Genomic DNA, 13,100 nt, shown 5'->3' with positions numbered 1-13,100 from the left:
GTCTCAGGTGCCCCAGGAGTGAAAAGGTCCGAATCACTGAAAATGCCCCCGACCTTGGTTGCTAGTCTCTTCTCTCCTTGTAAAAGTCTTCAGAGCACCTAAAGGTGGCTCGGGAAAAATATCTGGTCTGCAAGCTGAGGTGCCCAAAACGTAGATGCCTCTACAGAAGGTTTTAGCCTGTGCCTGTGATGCAGCGTGTTGCCTGCTTGAGGCTGCATGTGCTGGACACGAAGAAGGTAAGAGGCGAAGAGAGATAAAGAGGGAAAAGTCTATTGTCTGGGGACTTGGGGAATAAAAAAGAAAAAGAAGGCCTTTCATAATCATCCCAGCATATCAGGAACTTTTTTCACCTTCTCTTGTCTGTGGCTCATCCTTTGCGGCTGGTTGGCTGCCCCTTCTCCTCTGCTGCTATTTGAGAGCCTCCCTATTGTACTGTCTAAGCCAGGTCTCCTGGCCAAAGATAAGTTTCATGTCAGCTTTGGACTGCAGACTCGGAGCAGAGCCAAGGCTGTATCCATAGTGCCTTGCAAAATCACCACTAGCAGTGGAGAGCTTCTAGTCTGCTGCCCTCAGTCCTCCCTGGACTTTCTTTTCTCTAAAGGTCGCAGATAACTTGCTGCTCCCTGGGCTTGAAAGGGTCCATATTAGAAACCAGATCAGGTTCTGAGAATCCTTTGGGCTGTTTCTTGCAAATCTACCTGACTCGCACTTGCACACTCGTATCCGTAGCCAGGCTGGCCTCTCTGATGGGGGGGCGGGGGCTGCAGTGCTGGCAACCTCATGAAGTGCTCTGCAAGTGTTATTGATCCTCCCGGTGTCAGAAGTCAGACGGTGTGGGTGGAGCAGCTCCTGCAGCACTGGCCAAACAGCTGAAGAGCTGCAGTTTAGATCACGCTGATGGTTGTCTGAGGTTTCCTTCCTTGTGGATTATCTAAAAATAGCACGCTGGATGGCGTATATCCTAACGGCTGCCGTGGCCCCTTTTAGCTATCTGGAAGAGCAACTTGGCTTCAGTTATTCAAGTGTAACGTTGGAAAAGAATCTGGCTCTCTCCACGTTTAGCAGATCTGCTCTAGCCAGAGCTCCAGTTGCCCCAGCGTAGAAATGGCTGAAATGCCACGCGGGTTGTAATATGCTCTCACTTTGTCACCGTGTTTCCTCTTCCTTGTAACACATTGGAAAACTGATTTTTTTTTTTTTAGAGTTATTTGGGGCTGAGCTTTTCAAAGTTGTTGGCTTTTACCCAAAAGTAGATGCTTTTGGGGAGGGGAAAATAAGCCAGTTACGTTCATTTGCCTCAGACTTTTATAAGGGAGGAATATGGCCCCTCTCCCGTCTGACTCTGACCACCCAGGTTTCGCGCTCACCCAGGTCTGGTGACTGAGCGCTGGCTGCTTGGCTTCGGCTCTTGGAGGAGTGAGGGGTCATGGCTAGGCTGGGACCCTCCTGGATTCCAGCAAGAAGAATGGAGGCTCTTGAGGAGGGCAGTTTTTGTTGTTTGGGGTTTTTGTTTTATTTTTTTTTGAGTGGGAGTGTGGCTAGTAGAAATTCCTATGTCTGTGCATGTTCCCAGGGTAATGATATACTGTTAGAGTGAATCCAAACTCTGCCCAGCACACCAAGGAGTATGTGAGTACAGCCTTTCCCAGGGAGAAGAGAGGCACTCGGGGACCACCAAAGAGGAGGTGTAGCCTGCGAGGAGCTTAGTAACTGCACTGCTCCACTAGTGCGGGGTTGACTGGATTTGTATTGGGACCATACAGGAATATTCCCCAAGCAAACGTCTCTGTGCAGCTAGGCAGTGCACTTTGAGTAGTGCTTAGAGTACTTCTGTAGTACGCTCAGAAGCAGGATGCAATCGCACCATTGGTATTGGAAGGGAGGGGAGGTTGCATGGGACCAGTGCTTCTCCCCAAGGCTAAATTGCTCCATTCCCTTCATCACAATTTCGACTGACATGCCATCAGAGTTGTCAGCGGGAGGAAAGACAACTACGCTGGCCGAGTAATCTCAGTCTGCTCCTCACCTAGATCTGAGGCCTGTGCAAGTGTGTTGGTGGTGGCTTTGTACGTGATGAACATGGACATCCTTTAAAACTCTGGAGTTCGCAGCAGGTTTTCCTTGTGCGCTCACCATCGCAGTTCGCACTCCAAGCTCTGCCACCCAAGGCAGGCAGCGAGGGCAGCAGGGGAGGCGGAAGGGGCCCATGCCATGTTGTGGTCTTCCCCCCACTTCCGTTCTCTCCATTTTTTCCCTCAGGATGTGTTTATGCAGTTGTTTCCCTGCTATTGAGTTTGGTTTCCTTCAGACATGCGTTGATTAGTCAGGAAAGCAGTGTCCCACTTCCGCAGCTCGTTCCCAGCTCGAGTTTTTATTTAGCCGCTTTGTTCTGCAGTTACGTAAGGTTAGCTGCCCTCCGACGGCTTCTCCAAACACAATGAGCCGTGGAGACTCGGGGAGCCTGGGCTGTGCGGTGTGTGTGTGAGCTCCAACCTCCTGCCTCCAGAGCTGCGTGGAAGAAGACCTGCTCTGGCTGCTCCGAGGGAGGGTGGGCAGTTTCTCACCTTGGCCGGCTAAACGTAATGTGCTCCATGAGTTTGTGCTCAGTTATCTTCTGCCTGCCTTTCCCAGGGCTCTGTGGAGACCTAGCTGAGAAAACTAGAGTGAAACTGGTGTTTTTGATGCTGAAAGGAGTTGGGCACTTACAGCGCAAGATGTTGAAAGGCTCTGCTCATGGCAACATATTACAATTCGCATCCGAAATGTCTGAACTGCTCTTGGGGTGTCCGCTTGTTCTTGCTGGCCTTAGCAGCCCACCTGTGATGTGGAGGTAGATGGCTAGCAGTGCGTCAGGTATCTTGGTTTAGGGACTGGAGCCAAAACCTAGGGGAAAGCTCCAAACCAAGAATGTCACATGATTGGTGATGTGTCTTGATCTGGGTCTTTGGGAGGCAATTTTTTTGGCATAGTAACTCACGGCATCCCCTGCAGGAAAGGATACAGACTCAGCAAATGCTGCTTGCGTACCCAGCCCAGCTACAGGGACTGCTTCCTCGGGAGCCAGGGGAGGAAGCCTTGTAAGACAACAGACAGAGAGCTGCACCTGATACTGAAATACCATGTGGCAGATAAAACAAGCCCCCTCACCAAATGCTCTTCGTCCCCACTCAAAACAAGTGCCATGGTCTCCTGAGTCAGGGCGGTAAATCCAGGATTGCCCCAGAGTGACAAGTAGGTCCCGTGATGAGCTCAGCAGTAAGACCTGCAAGAGAGAGGCTGGGGCTGTGCCCGGGAGCAGTGCAGGAGGGCTCCCCACACCTCTCTGGGGTGTTGTACAAGCGCCCATCTGGTTTGCACAAAGAAGTTCCCCACAGGAACACCCTAATGGGAATCCAGCTTTATTTGGGAGTGTTTCGCCAAAGATGCAGAAGTCAGGGGACAAGTAGCCAGCCAACGGCCCATGAGAGGTGATCGCCATGGATAACAGAGGTGTGAGCCCTCCGGTGTGGGTTGCAGCTCTGTTCTGCATGGGAGGAGAGAGCCCCCCTCCAAAAGGATGCCGGCACCGTCTGCTGCCACATATACGGTTAACTCCTTTGCACACATCTCTTCCTTCCTGCCTGCAGAGCTTTGTAAGGAGAAGCAGTTATGGCCCTTTGTTTTGCAGGAGGCACTTTCCTCTCAAGATTGCTCCAGTCTCTCCTGCCTGGCTTCCTGCCGGAGGTCTCGGGGACAGTGGCATACCCTCTGACCACTTGGCAGCATAGGATGTTTACTGGGAGGCCGACTTGTATGTGTGGGTGTGCTAATGTGCTCTAGGTCATTGCTTTCAACCAGTAGGCCATGGATATCCCGGGGGTGCATGGATTACTCCTCAGGAGCCTGCTAAAAGTGACTGAGAAGTCTAGTCTGTTGAGTTTAAGCTCGCTTTATGCCCCCTGGAAAAGTTTCAGGACTCCAGAGCCTGGAAAAAACTTGAGAATTGCTATTATAGGGGTTTCCCATGCACATTTTTTGAGGGATTCTGTTCCTAGTGAGCCAAAACACTCACTTCAACTTCTCTGTCACCCAGCTTCTCAATCTGTGTAATTCATATGTCTGTGGAGGTGGCAGTGCAGGGCAAAGTCTCACCTCCAGAGAGTTTGGCAAATGTTAGGTTAGCATCTGAAAACACCAGGCAAGAGTCTGTAGGCTGCTGGGGGTCCGTGAAGGGTAGCAAAGAGAAGCTGGCCTGTTGTCAGTTGGCTTAGGTTTGCTAAACTTAAGGTTTCTAACGACAGGGGAAAATTTTTAGAAGGTCTGCAGATTTCAGAGTTGAAAACTATTGGCTTGGCTGCTTCCATGTGAGGTAGGCTCTGGAAGAAGCCTAGCAGCATTGAAATCTGGCATGGAGCAGGCTGCAAATGCTCTTCTGGGCCTCGCAAAGACCCTTTCTCTGTTTTTTGGCTAATGCAGCCTGGGAAGTTTCTGAATGAGACCGATCTGATTGAAATTGGACTTGGGTCTCAGAAATCCTTGTGAAACACCATGAAGTGTTATTAGAAGTTACATTCCGTTATTTCCAGGTGCTAGTTTAATCAGGCCGTGATGAAAAGGGTGCTGCTAGTCTGCTAGTACTGCAGGGCTTCACCTGCTGTGGACAAGGGAGGGAAGGAGATGACCCCCGACGATGAGGGGTTTCTGTGTAATGTGGAGGACAGAGAGGAGGATTAGGAAGTCACAGCATCTGGCCGTGCCGTGTGATGGTGTTCCCAGCTGATGCTGCCCAAAATAATACTTTGGCATTGATAAGATGCCATGGAAAACCCCAGGAGATACAGCTGTCCAGAGATGATGTGCCTTCAGGCTTAGATCCCTCCTGAGACTGACTGCGACAGCATGCTGCTGGCTGAAAAGACAGGGGATTCCTCAATGAAAGCAGTGGTGCTGGCCTGGATTACCGGTCTGTAGAGGCTGAAACACGTTAAGGAGATGTTGGTCATATAGATACCTGTGACTTCCAGCCAAACGCCCCGTATGCAGTTGCTTTGCTGGACTGCCTCAGTTTCCCCAGATGTAGCATAGAATTTGGAGGTAGGGAGAGGAATAAGGTAAAAGCTTCACAGTTAGACTAGTAAAATAAACGTTGGTACATGGGAATAAAGTGTTGAGAAACTCTCATATTTCCCTGTTGTAGAGAAGGGGAGATGAAACTTTGGCATAGAGCTCAAAAGGGCGGGAAGGGATTTTCCCTCAAGTGCAGATCTGTGACCTTGTTTCCTTTTTTCTTGGTTGCAGTGTAGATCAGAAATACCCCCCAAAAGTCCATTGCTTCTCATTCCTACTTGCAGGTTGATTGTCTTTCATGTGCTTCACCTTTCTACGTAGAGCTGCAGACTTCGGCATCCCTTCTGTGGCCCTTCCCATACTACAGCGATACTAGCTTTGGCCCACTTTAAGGTCACCCCCAAACTTAGCAGCTAGCCTTCCTGCAGCTCTGCTGACTGTTTTCTTCTCCTCTACCTTGTTTGAGCTATACCCTGCTGCACTTTTGCTTATTGATTTACCTTGACAAAGAAAAACGACCCAGTAGCGGACCCAAATGGATTTCCTAGGTAAGATAAGCGTTTTCATTGCCTACTATCTTCATTCAAGGCAGGGACAGGTGGAGTCCCTGCTTGTCAGCATTGGAGTGGGGAGATCCAGAGGATGAGTGCAGCAAAAGCCGTCAGAATACATCCACGTCTTTCCCTGCTCTGACCTTCAGTCCAGGGAGAAGCCAGTTCTCACACTTCACCACGATGCGTTCCGACGGGAAGATCTCCCCCGGCACGCTGCTTCCTCCCCGCGAGCTGCAGGAGATGTAGCCGTCGAGGTCTGACGTCACCGGGTGACTGCGAGGTCGTGTGTTTTGCTGGCCTGAGAACTTCCTGATGCTCTCGCCGGGGAGGATGATGTGCTCACCAGGCCGCTGCGTCGGGGTCCGGGTGATGAGTGGGGAGGAAGCCAGTGTGATGTCCTCTGGAGAGGAGGTCTGGTAGCCACTTCAGCACGAACGGTTTGCAGAAATGTGGCAAAGTAAAGCGCAAGGCTTGGGGGAATTGCAGCAGCTGTAGCGGGGGCTTAGGGCTGCAGGAAGGTTTTGCATGGATCTTGCTGAAAGCAGAAATACTCCTGTCCTAGAGACAGTGCCAAACATCTCGCAACGCCCCAGGCAAGGCCCCTCTGCAGGCCACGGGAGGACCTGGGCACCTCAATCCTCTGTGTGTCTAAGCCATCCTGGCAAGTGAGGCTACACGGCACCCCTGCCAGTTTTGGGACTGCCCGCTGTGCTTCCAGCAATGTGGGTGTGACATTGAAATTTCAGCAATTGCAAACCACGGCTGTTTTGCAAGGCATTTAACTGACCCGTAACCTCTCCACTCCCAAGGACAGCCAGGAGCGATGGGGAAAAGCATTTGCGTGCCCAAGCAGCCCTGTCTGCGTAGGGAGCAATGTGTGTGCTGCAAAAACAGGCTGAGCACAACCCCTAAGCTTATGCGTGGTCAGTAGTTTTAGTGGGTTTATTTCCTCGGTAGCATCCTGCGATGCAGAGAGGGGAGAGCTGACGTTTCTCTGAGCCCAGCTGAGCTGCCGACATGTTTGCATCTGTTTCTAACTATGACTTGCGCTGGGTTTTTTGGTTTTGTCTTTTTTTTTACGGTTCTATTTTTATCCTGCTCTATGAGGTTTCTCTGCGTCGTATTTGCAAAAGCTGAAATTCAAAACATCCTGGGGAAGGCTGCTGGGGGAGACATTCTGCAGATTCTCATGTCTCCACATTGGGTTTCACTTAGCAACATCTGTCGGCGCTGACTCCCACGCCGGCGACGGCACTGGAGCGGGGCTCCACGTGCATTAAATGCTCCCGACCAGGTCTGTCTGCTGGAATATTTGGACCGGCTGCTTACGGAGGAGCCAAAGGAGTTTCTTCTCAGGGCTGTGCTGGAAGCCTTGGAGAAGGTGCTTGGATAGGAAAGATGTTCGGTGTGAGCAGGGGAAGGAGCCATCTCGAGCTGCAGGCTTCCTGCGTGACATTGCACGAGTTGCTTAATCTCTCCCTGGTAGTGATGAGGATGAAGGTGCTTCCTCGCTTTGCAGAGGGCTTGCAGTTAAATGTGTTAAGGATTGCATGGTACTTGAGCGGTGCTGTGGCAGGAGGCTCACTGAGGATTGAGGTACTGCCCTTCCAGCCTTTTCGTGACAATATAGACACGGTATCCACTCCGCTCTGGCCTACACGCAGACCCTGCGTGGGTGCCTTTGGCTTCCTTGCTCCCCGTAACGGGAAGAATTGCCAGCCTCTGAATTTCGCTGATCTCCTCCTCCCCGCCTGCTCTCAGCTCAGAGCAAGCTTGTGTGTAGCTTCGTAAAGCCAGAGCTGCATAATCCCCGCAAACACCTAATCCGCTTCCTCGCGCCGGGGCCCTACTCCTTGAGGCTGGCACCGGTGTGACGTCCGCCCTTCTCGAAGCGGTGTGCGAGGACGGCTCCCTCCTCCCGACGTCCCGGCTGCGGGCCTGCCTTCGCGCCTCCGATGCCGTCTCTCGCCCTTCTCCCACCCGGGCGAAAGGCAGGGCCCGTCAGCAACAGCACCCACCGGCTATCGCTCCCACCCGCTGGTTTCAGCTGGCGGCCACCCTGCCCTAACGAACGGGTGCTGGGCAGCTTCGTGTCCGGGGCTGGCTGCAGAGGAGCATTTGGGCACCTCCGGTCCTGGCTAACGGCGCTCTCAGATGCGAGCGTTAAAGCAAACCAGACTTCTCCCCCTATTTTCGAGTTCTGGTCTGCACTGAAATTGCTTCTATTATGGGTTGAGGTAAATCACTTTAGCTCAACCGCTGCGAGTGCCCCTGTGGATATTCTTTAAACAGCTTATACAGATTTAGCTCGCTCCAGAAAGGAATCAATTTTAGTCAGATCTCATTTAAATTTGTTTTAAATGGCATTAAGCAAGTCCACACCAGTTTTAATTAAGACCAGTTTGAAACCAATTAGGGTTAAATTAGTGGAACTCATGTGTTCCACAACGGCGAATTTTGGTGTTTAGTGAACAAGGGCAAAAAAAAACCCAAGTTAATGTCCGATTCTGTCGGGCCTCTCCCAGAGCAATTTGGGGACGCTTCTTTGGCCATCGCAGGTTTTGAGACTGCTCAGTCCATCAAGCCGGCGGATCGTCTGGATGTTCCAGGCGGCTGTACAATATATATTTATAAGGGCCTCAATATAGATTCCTAATTGCCTGTCTCTTTTGATTTACAACGCGGCCACTTGAGTGATCGGAGCGTACCAACGGCGGGAACCGCAGGTGAGCGCGTGGAGCTGCGCGGGCTGCACGAGACCGCGGCAGGCGAGGGAGATGCGCGCTGTGCTGCGCTGGAGCTGGTGTCCGGGGAGGAGGCTGGGGCTGGCCCGGGCGGTTCAAAAAGCATATTCAGGTTTCTGGCTCTGCCCCAGGCTGTGACGCTTCCCTTGGAAAAGGATTTGTCAGCCCTGCCTCCTGGGATGTAGGATGATGCTGTAGTTGTTTCGGAGGTACGTTGAGTCCATCACGTGGAAAGGAGTGAGGATCCAGGCTTGTGACACGGTGCAAAGGCTTATTTGTGATACGGTGGTTGTAGGAGTTTTCCGCTGCGATTTCTGTGTGCCTTTCGAGGGCTGTTTCTCCTGACTCTTGCAGGCAGCTAAAAGGGGAGAGGAGCATTATAGAAACCTGGCCGTGCCCTTTGCGGCAGTCATGCGGTGATCTGGTGGGCTGCACTGCTGCAAGCAGCAGCCTTTTGCTGTGACCAGGAGGGATGGGAAGGCGAGCTCCAAGGCTCTGGTGGGGCAGGGCTCTGGGAGAGCAGCAACTCCGTTCTCCTCCGGCAGCTCCAGAGTCTTAACCTTCAGGCCTTAGGGAGATCAGCCCTTTCAAGGGGGAGGTGTGCTTTCTGCAGCCTTGGCATTCAGTTGGGGCGGTTATGAAAAGGCTTTATGTTCTGCTGAACCTCTTTTTCTCCCTCCTTGCAGCTATTACTGGTTTGGCCTGGTTCGGCACATATTCAGTGGTTGCTTTCTGCCATAGCAGTTGTGAACTCCTTGGCCCATGAGTTCAGTTTTTAGCCTTTTAAAATCATGTTAGGGAAAGTGGAGAAAAATTGTTTGGGATGCAATTGTGTATCTATTCTGCAGACTCACAACTTGGCTGAGAAGAAGAAGTTGGGACCACATGCCATGCCTGTGCTTAGTGTTCCTGTGTGCTCTGATGTTCCTGGGGGCCAAAAATTCCCATGCGTTCTTGTTACAGCTGATACGTAGGGTTGACTTTGTCATTCCTCTGAGCAGGGATCTTTCTTCTCCCAGCTTGCTCCTCCATGCCAATAAAAAAAAAAAAAAGACAGCAGAGCCGTGGCGTTTCATCAGCCCTGCTTGTATGTTAGCAGCCGATCTGGCAGGTTACGAATCTGCAAAGTCTCACTTTAGGGGAAGGGGGGAGGTGCAAACTTCAATTAATTAAGCCACAGTTTTCTTAACACTTCTCTCTGCTTGTCTCTCATGCTTCGTAGAAATGCTCCAAAGCTGATCTTGCAGTTCTGCCGTGCCAGCGTGTGCAGCAATCCCGCTACGCTGCGCGGTAACCCGTGGGCCACAGGCTGAGCAGCACCAGAGCCGCACTCCGAACTGAGGGGTATGGCTGGGCTGCAAGGTCCGTGGAGAGGTTACATGATGGAAAACAGGGTGTGAGCCAGTTCCTAGATGTCCTGTAAATCCAGGGCAGATGGGCTTTTGAGCAAATGGGAAGTTTGGAGGGTTGGGAGCCTTTGCAAGAGAACCATCTTGCACAGCAGCCTGTTTGGAGAGGTGTTGTCCCGTCCTTTTCGATCTCAAGCTGATGTGCAGGAGCAGTCCAGCAAGCTGCCCTGGCTCCCTTCCCTGAGGTCCTGCAGATCAAAGCAAAACCTGCAGGCAGAGCCGCGGCGTGGCCTCGCAGTGTGGCGTCTCTGTAGGGCAGTGAGGGAGTGAACGGCAGTGCGTGGGGGCTGCTGCAGGACCCCATGCGGGAGCCCTCCGAGCTACCCGCGCGCAGCTTGGAGGAACAGGGGAAAGGGGGCGGGCGAAGACATGCTGAGCCAGCGCTGGGAGCTTGGGAGGGAACCTCTGGTGCGCTTAAGCGAGACCACACGTGGCCAGCGTGGTGAAGCTCCCCAGCATCTGCCTCCTGGAAACCCTCTTGCAGAGGAGCCTGGAGACCCAACCGAACTCACCTTTCATTGCAGCCAAAGTGAGTCTTCAGGTTTAGAGGTAGCAGTTCCCATAAGAAAGCTTAATAATGGCTGCAGATAACGCGTGACTGCCTGGAGCGGCTCTCGGGAGCACTGGAAGATGGACTGCTCCACCAGAGTGCTGCTCAGAAACCTGGGGCACGCACTGGTGGAAACGTTCCTTAGGGATGCACATAACCGCTTGCGTGTTAGGTAGGCAGGAAAGCCGAGGCTTGCTGAAGAAATGAGGATGTGCCAACTGTGTGTTCCCTTTTGAATTTGGTCTCAATGTTCCCAGAGGTGAAGGATAAGAGAAGTTCCCTGAGGTGTGCAAACCTCAACATCTCGCTTTCTTCTGCTGAGGAAACAGGGCTAAGTCTTCTCCATGTTGTTGCCATCTCTGTATCCCGGTCCCCCTGCCCTCCCCTTCCTCCCAGCTCCCGCACCTCCTGGCCAGCTTTCTCCAAATTGAGCAGGAGGGCAGTAGGTGGTTGCCTGCCAGGGGGAAGGATGGTGCTTTTCAGGAGCCACTGTTTCCGAATAAGCATGAACTAAAACAGTTAACTACCTTAGCAGCTGACTTTGAAATTTGCTTTCAGGTACCACTTTAATTCTCATCTCTGGGCTACTTACCACAGCAAATTGCTTATTAAATCCATTGCTTCTGCCTGTTAGTAGTACAGGCTGTGTCTGCTTCCCCTGCTCCATCCCCAGGAGTCATCTGCATTTGATGTGCATACCCAGAAAGTTCTGGCAAACTGCACCCAGCTGTGACTCAAAGGAAGCAGAAGACAGAGCTGGAGCCTGGAGTTTGATAATCCTGCAGATTGCAGCCTGGATCTGATCTCAAAGGTGATTCTGGCTTTTGAATACCCGGTTGCTGTAGAGGGTCCTTTCTTGTCTCCAGTGTGAGATGTGGGAGATATTGTACCACCCCAGAGGGCTGATCTGATGGTGCTGCCGGCTCAGCCGCTGACCTGTCTCGTGCCTGCATGCTTGGCCACAAGTCTTCTGGCTTTGTCCTGTACTCGTCACTGCTGGTACCCTTGTGACAGGAGAGCTGCCCCTTTGAGTAGCATAAAAATTGCTGCTTCTGCCTGTTCTTTACTTGGGATGTGTTCAAGATGTGCAATATTTTTGACTTTCAATCACTGGAAGTCCTGCAAGAAGGCAATAAGAAGTAATTCTTGCTTTGCCATCCAGTGCGAGTTAATCCAGATCTGCTTTGAGGACTAGGCAGCAGGGCTGCGGGCTGTGCCGCTGCTAGGAGAGACCAGCCCCGGCAGCAGGGCAGGGCTTGGAGCTCTGAGGGTCCAACGGCCGGATCAGAGACATGAGTGTTGGAGTCCTGAGCGGGGAGAAACCTCAGGGTCAGGCCTTTCTCTGGGCAGCTTCAAGGTGGGGGCTTTAATATGTGATAGGGGTGAAGGGATGATGTCCTTCCTGCCTGCTGTTCACTTTTGGTATTCGATGCACCTCTGGGCTGGATGTTTTGGCATTACTTAGAGAAACAAACAAGAAATGTCAGCTTCTCCAGCTTTAAAAGCAGGCGTCCATCTGCTGTTCATCCCCCCCTTCCCTCCCTCCCCACCAGAAAGACAAACAGCGCTTGCTGTTGAGGCTCTGCCCATTTTACAGATTGGGAGATGCAAACCAGAGCTGTAAACCGCACTGAGTAATGGGCAGAGACCGTAGCTTGCAGAGCACCGTGGTTTAAAGGCAGAGCTGTTGCATGTGGTGTTGTCTGGACTGTTTCTATTTTCAACCTGCTTTTAAACAATGCTGAACAGCTGTAATGACTACATGTAGAGCATGGCTGTATTTTCACTCTGGGTAATCTCTGCCTTTGAACAAATGCACCTTTGCTTTGGCATGTATTGTCTCAGTAATATGATATTTTTGTCCAGATCATCTTACCTGCAGCTGAGAGGAAACACAGCGCTACAGTTAGTGTTCGCTCTCTGGAAGATGGCCGTTTAGCAGCACGGTTTGGGGTTTCAAATGCACCAAGGGGGAATTTGAATCCTCACATCCAGTGGGAAAGAGGCACCCGTTCCTCTGCGGCAGGTTGTGGTCCAAATGATCTCTCCTTTCACTCTCCCTGTCCTCTGTGTGTTCTTTTGGGATGTGAAGTCTGTGGAGGTCTTGGTCTGGGTCGAGCTGGGGCAGTGGAGGTGGTCACCGTCCCTCGCCTTGAGCGCTCGCTTGCCAAAACGCTCCCACGCCTGGGCGCTGCCGCGAGGCGGGTGCGGACGGGCGCAGGCAGCGCGGCAGGGAAAGGGCCCTGCCGCTCGACGGGGCCCTGAGCGCTGCCTCATCCACGTCGCACTGGGACAGGCACCGTGCAAACCAGCCCAGGGACTTTGCCGTCAACCTGAGCTTTAGCTGTTTGATTGCGTTTTTAATTGGCTGCTCCACGCTCTGCCGAGCCTCAGCGGGAGCAGACAACAGACATAAATCAAACTCCTCGCGTTTCCGCTGGCGATCGGATGGAAATACAGAGCTGCTGACTGTTCTCAGGACTCCTTGGGAATAGCCTCGCGGTGTTTGTGTTTGCTGGCTCGTATCACGGTTAGACACTTTTCGATCTTTTTGTATGAAAAGTTAAAGGAGAGATCTCTTGTCGCAAACTCACCTTTAAAATGCCAGCATCACGCGTTTGCTCGGAGCCCTGTCCTGCTAAAGAAACGGTCTCCCCTAAAGTTTCCCTGTGGGAAAAACAATCTTCACCTGTCAACTCCCTGCACTTCAAACACTTCGGTTTTGGTTTTGGAGCAGCATTTTTTCTAATGTTGTCTGGAGTATGCTGAAGTAGGAAATGCATTTTTCCCCCCTCCC

General features: G+C 52.0%; 1 protein-coding gene and 1 long non-coding RNA gene across 2 annotated transcripts in view; one reads left to right on the top strand and one right to left on the bottom strand.

The window, feature by feature from the left end:
• Positions 1–13,100, top strand: part of VAC14 (VAC14 component of PIKFYVE complex) — a 109,382-nt gene that overhangs the window by 44,853 nt on the left and 51,429 nt on the right. The window lies entirely within an intron of this gene.
• On the bottom strand, positions 3,383–12,705 carry LOC112987448 (uncharacterized). Its single transcript, XR_003260273.2, has 2 exons — positions 12,180–12,705; positions 3,383–11,422 (listed from the first exon to the last, which is right to left on the bottom strand). It is a non-coding gene; the product is annotated as an uncharacterized LOC112987448 (long non-coding RNA).

The sequence above is a fragment of the Dromaius novaehollandiae genome, chromosome 13 (genome assembly GCF_036370855.1).
Source record: "Dromaius novaehollandiae isolate bDroNov1 chromosome 13, bDroNov1.hap1, whole genome shotgun sequence".
NCBI lineage: Eukaryota > Metazoa > Chordata > Aves > Casuariiformes > Dromaiidae > Dromaius > Dromaius novaehollandiae.
Note: the sequence above shows the minus strand (reverse complement) of the source record. Positions and strands in the feature narration are given on the sequence as shown.